This window comes from Cryptomeria japonica, chromosome 1 (assembly GCF_030272615.1).
Source record: "Cryptomeria japonica chromosome 1, Sugi_1.0, whole genome shotgun sequence".
Lineage (NCBI taxonomy): Eukaryota > Viridiplantae > Streptophyta > Pinopsida > Cupressales > Cupressaceae > Cryptomeria > Cryptomeria japonica.
The window spans coordinates 380,311,328-380,317,641 of record NC_081405.1 but is presented as its reverse complement, the minus strand read 5'-3'; the positions used below and the strand labels follow the sequence as shown (position 1 = coordinate 380,317,641).

At 33.9% G+C, this 6,314-nt stretch overlaps 1 long non-coding RNA gene across 1 annotated transcript; it reads right to left on the bottom strand.

Moving 5' to 3' along the window:
• Nucleotides 1-1,491: 1,491 nt before the first annotated feature.
• LOC131070905 (uncharacterized) lies at nucleotides 1,492-4,388 on the bottom strand. The gene is made up of 2 exons (XR_009112424.2): nucleotides 2,182-4,388; nucleotides 1,492-1,828 (listed from the first exon to the last, which is right to left on the bottom strand). It is a non-coding gene; the product is annotated as an uncharacterized LOC131070905 (long non-coding RNA).
• Nucleotides 4,389-6,314: the final 1,926 nt, after the last annotated feature.

The window sequence follows — 6,314 nt, the reverse complement described above, 5'->3', positions numbered from 1 at the left end:
TGACAGGATGGTTGTGTGGTTGTTCGTTGCTGTTGTTGATAGATTTGAAAGAAGTGAAATAGTATCAAGTATTAATAGATTTTTATTCTGATTTAATTGCTACAAGAAATTTAGTCATTTAATTAAAAACACACTGAATTTCAATCATTTTATAAAAACAACACAAGGTTGAACCACATACAATCTAAACTAGACAATGTGCATTTTAATACAGAAAACATTTCCAACAAATGAGAGGAATGAGTAGATAATAAAATTAATCCTCTAACCATCCAGAAAAACTTCTGGTGCATGTACATCACCAGAAAATATGATCATCTAACTTCCCTTTCTAGTATAGAAGGCATAAAGAATGACACATATTATGAAGTCTTATTTTAACTACCAAAACATGGTGAAACACTGGCCATCTCAAGACTATACATTTGATCGGAGCCTTTTGTTTCTGCATAGTATGCCTAGTTAGAACTAACCTTAAAGTGAATAAGGTGCATTTTAATTCTGTTAGCTTTCTTAATATGGAGAGATTGAAATTTCTTGCCTAGAACCTCATTAACTAGTCAAATAATTCATGTTTTCCAATCCATTACCTGTTTCTGGCTATAAATCCAAGATGGAAAAACGATTCAGCATGCATACAAAGAATCATAAATAAAACTTATCTATGTGTGTATCAAGTTCAGCTGCATCATAGACATGACTAATGATTACAGTGTCATCCATGTCAATCACATGAAGACCTAGCTTGTGAAAATGGGCCATACACGAATGCATGAATCATTAATTTTGACTGGTGTTAATGTAGTAGTAGATAAAAAATTAACATGATAAATTTAGAAGTAATAAAAAATTAACATGATATTTTTATGGGAATAAAAACAATTGTTTCGGACTATTGTGAATGACAACAGTTGAAATTCAAATTCTGATGTGCTATTGTCTTTAATAGAATGCATATTTTGCAGGAATGTATTGTAAATCTTTACATCTGCAATGTTGGTATTTGTTGTGCAAATTTGCTACATCTGATAATTTTTTCTCTTTTTTTTAAAGGACATAGCTAAGCTATATACAAACATGCCTCTGGAAAATTTGAAAAAACTAGCTATCACTAAATAGTATGAACTTTAGCAAGTATCCCAAACATGAGATCCACATTTAAAACTAGTTTTAAGATAAATCTATAGGAGGAGACAAAACCAAAAGTAACATCAAATTGAAGTTGTAAATAAATTCAGTAAATGTGTGTTACTATGTTGTACATTTTATTCACAAAACTAATTCTAGAATGAGACAAAACCATAAATAACATCAAACTGAAGTTGTAAATAAAATTCAGTAAATGTGTGTTACTATGATGTACATTTTATTCACAAAACTAACTCCTATGTTGTACATTTTATTCACAGAACTAATTCTAAACATTGTTTACCAATTAACTATGCTGTACATTTTAATGACAAAACTATTACAATGATTTGAACAAAAACATAAGATTTAAGACAAATTTTAAATATTATGTTTTGGCTATGTAAACAATAGATTCTTAAAAAACAAAAGACTCTTACAAATTGATTTGTCTCTGAACTAGATTCCATGTTTGAGAGTCCAAAATTCATGGTAAAACATGAGTTCCAAATAGCTAATAAGGTTGTCATAGTTTTATTATAGTCCCATGAAGAAATAGGCACAACTGACAAAGTATCAAATTTGAGGGAGTTGTGTAATTTCAATTGACTAGGGAGTTGTGTAATTTCAATTGACTATGCTCAGTATGGCATTTGCATTCGTTGTATTAGTTTCATCGTGTTATGTGTTCTTTGAGCTTCTGCATTGACAAGAATGCAAAAATAACAAAATTATTAAAATTAAGACATTAACAGCTTGGCTCTCTAATCTACAGAAGCAAATATTTCTAATCTGCAGAGTTTCAAAGTCAAAAACTTTTTCAATTGAGTGATGTCCAAAGCAAGCAAAACATTTATAGTATTCAAATAAAGTATAAATCACTTAATGGGAATGAAATAAAACCATCTACGGTTGAGCTCAAATTTGAGAAATGATATATTAAATGTTTTAAGGTAAGCTGTATATACAAAACTATACATGATACCTTAACTCGTTAACAATTAAATTTCATGCTTAACCCATTAAAATTCTAGTAGGAATAAAATTGCATACCTCGTGTAGTCAGGATGGTTGCTCTTGAAAAAGCTCCTGGATCAAAATGTTGTAGGATAATTTGTATGTCTAAAGTGTTTGTGTCCAAAAGCGGAAGAAATTATAAGGGCATGCAAAAAAGTGAAATGTGAACATTTGCAAGCTGTTGAAGTGGGAGTGAAATATAATAGGATTTGAGGTGTACCCAAAGCAATCAAATGCTTTGACAATCTACCATGTTTAATCATCAACATTAATTTTCACAATAACATAAGATATAGTAGTTGTTGAAAACAACCAATATAACAAGTTCAGATAATGTAACGCAATAGTTTCACCTTATCGAAGAGCATTATCTTTTATACTAGAAACTGTAAGAGATATGGGTGTGAAATTTTCTCTCCTTCCTTAATCTACACTTGCATTCCCAGCCAAAACTAGAATGTTCTATATCATGTAGCTTAGTTATATGATGTTGGAGTAATCATTGGTAAGTCAAAAGAGGGAAAATAGGTTTCGTGTCTTCTTTTATTTTTTTCAAAATTTGTCTCTAGATTTTGTATTTTATATCATTCACAATTTCTCCACTCAGTACTAGTTATAGGCTGCTCATCATGAAAAGAGCTGAGTATAGACATCCATAAAAGCATAGAGAATAGACGAATTTTGTGAGATGTCGTAGTTGTAACAGCCTCGGTAAAAATGTATCCAAAATGTGGAAGCATAGACAAGGCACGTGACTTGTTTGACATAATGCCTTATAGAAATGTGTTCTAATGGACAACAATGATTAGAGGATATGCACAAAATAGATTTGTTGGAAAGCCGTTAGAATTTTAAGGAAATGCAATTTGCAGGGTAAAGCGAAATTCCACAACTTTTGCCACCATAATTTATGCTTGTACCAAAATGGAAGCTTTAGAATAGGGTATGGACATCCATCAAAATGCAATTGGCAGGGTAAAGCGAAATTCCACAACTTTTGTCAGCATAATCCCTGCCTGTACCAAAATGGGAGCTTTGAAATAGGGTATGGACATCCATCAAAGCGTAATGGAAGCAAGGATTTGGTCAGTTTTGATAAAAAAAATATTTGTAAATCTCTTAGCGGTGACATAAGAATCAACACAGACAACCGGATAACATTGGCTGAGAAATGCCTCTTCTGTTTCAGTTGGGTTTTTGTCCTTCAGACCATATGAACTGCCGAGGTTGCTCCTCTTTAAATTATCTAAAGTTGTCTTTGGTTTTCCTAGATGTTTTGTCTCGTTGCCTTCACATTTCATTTGGTAAATGCTCCTTCCTCTGACTCGATTTTTTATACATGGAGGGTTCACCTATATAAGAATATACATTTGTAAAAGCAATAAGATAGCATAGTTAGGGTTTGAATATAAGAGCATATTAAATTTAAAACCTGTAGCCTCATAATCAATATTTCTACATGGAGAATATAAGCAATTCCAAGCCCATTATCAAGGACATGACAATGCCCAATTAACCATAACAATAAAAAATTCTGAGATGGGTTCCAATGGAGGCTTGGGGAAAAATCCCTAAATAAAGTTGAGGAAACCATACCTGCATTTGTGCCATGTCGTCTTCTTCCGTTGTCTTGCAGATTGCCTGGGAGAATGTTTTCCCTTCTTTTTCTCAAATAAAACACTCCTGTGCACAATAGATTTATCTGAGAAAGGAAGGAAATTGAATTTTTTAATAGACTACAATGGAAATAAGAATTGATGAAGTCGGCACGTTTACTTCTCTGCAGAATGCCATAGAACCATCCCACTACATGCAGTGGTCACTCCCACACAGAAATTAGCATGGAGACTAGTGAAAGAAGCTGAAATAGCATATATCAAGATAATGGAGCATTTTATTCAGCTCTGTGCATATTTAATCACCAATATCACAAAAATCAATGCCCTCACTCTACCCTAGCGTCCAGCTCTCCTCGACATGCAGACAAAAATATTGTTTGTCGAAAATACTGCTTTGACGATCTTCTGATTGCCTCTAGAGACGTTTGTTCTCTCTCATTGAGAACAGAGCACACCCCTGCAAACCGCCACCAAGTCCAATATGCAGGGGCCACAAAACTTCTTCCTAATAATTGACATAAATAATACGCAAGTCTGATGAGTAGACATTAGGAAATAAGAAAATATTTGCAAATAGTAGCTTATGATTGGTTGCTTGCCATTAGATTAATCAGACATTAATGAATGAAGCCTCCTCTATAGTTCCCGACAGGAACTAATAAGAAGGAAAAAGAATGAAAGCCTTTGGAGGGGCGGATTAAGTTTTTTCATGAGAGGATAGCCTATTTTACATCTACGGACAACAATTGGGAGGAGACTTTTTATTGCCCCGCTAGAAACCCTAAAGGAAAACAATACAACTAGGCAACTAAAAGGGCGTAATAATTTTTTTTTTAAAGAGCAAGTGTACTAATTATAACCATTGCACGCCTAATAACACAACGAAAGACTAACACATGATTTCCTAAGGGTTACCAATGAAGATTAATTCGCAAATTATGTTAACACCATGGTTAATCCTATTGTTCAGCTAACTAGGAAAATTAAATGCTTAAGATAAAATCTACACATACATCTAAATTCCATATTGAAAGAACATGAGTTGGTACATGGATCACGAACCAAGAACACCAGTGAAGCCCTTCCTCGCCTAAAGATACATTCCAGAACATCTGATGGGAAGTGGCACTACCACCCGACCATGTGATCCCGAAATGGAACCACCCAACCGTGGTAGGAGATAGTAGAAAACCCTCAAGCAAGCAAAGTAAGACAAGTACACAAGGACTACAAGACTCCGCAAACATCCATGTGACTCAACTCACAAACACTAGTGACTCTAAGGAGAGAGTGTCATCGCATAGCTTAAGATGGATACCATGGTACAACCTCCTTAGGCCCCAACCCCCATCCTGGGTTATCCTGGTAACCTCTCCCAAACCTCCAGTTCCAACTAAGTCTCATGCAGACCCTACCAATCCTTTCGTGAAGACAAGGTGGTAAGTTTTCCATTCCAGGCCTTCTCGTAAAATTATGAGCCCTGTACAAGCACTACACCTATACACGAGGCACATTATCTTAATTAATATTTATTCTAACCACCCCCTAATCAATTATTAGGTTATCACTTTTTATTTGACTTTCGACGGGTTATCCTATCATCCACTTCGGGCACAGCCCCCGCTCGAAAGCCACTCTCTCTCATAGGACACTACAGGAAAGGTCTCTCTACGAGAACTCTATGGTGAAACAGACAGCCATACCTAATCCTGACAAACCACAGATGAAGGATACACAATCACTAACCCAAGATTGACCATTTGGACAAAACACACAATGACTCACATCAATAAGGTTATACATCAACACCTGACCAAAGAAATATAATAACATAGGACACAATGACAACTCAACCAGAATTGCAACAAAATTTAAACTTGACTGAAAACACTATTTACACAAGATCCTAATACAGGCAATCTTTTCTTAAAACAACAAAATGCATAAATAGCTTTCAAATTAAGACTTCCAGAAAATAAGAATTACAACTATATTAATACACTATTTAATAAGTCATAAACCTAATGTTTCATCTTTTGCATAGTTCAATTTCAGAGTTTCTCTCTCTATCCTCTGACTTTGTTTCTAAAGGATTGGGTGATCTAATTTTCTAAGAGTTTCACTAAGTTTAATATACCAACTTTCGTGAAATATATCATTAATGCATCTATACTTGCATGATCGTAATAAATTGATTGATATTGTGAATCTAACTATTTCATAAATATAAATCTAGATCATTCTTAATCTCTAAAATCCTTTCAACAAAATGTCGTGCTTTGTGAATTGTACCTGTATCTGCAAACACAATGCACTCAATAAATCATTATAAGCAATGGTTAGTAAATTGAAACAATGAAATGTAAAACTATAGCTAATCGACTTATTGCCTCCTAGTAAATGTGAGTATGAAAAATGCTCTCAGATCTGATTATGCATATTCTAGTGACTTGACTACACTTAGATGGAGGATTTGAATGATGCAAATGCATGATCCTAGCAATAATAGCATGATTAAGCTAATATGAAGACGTAATTAAACTAAAATTG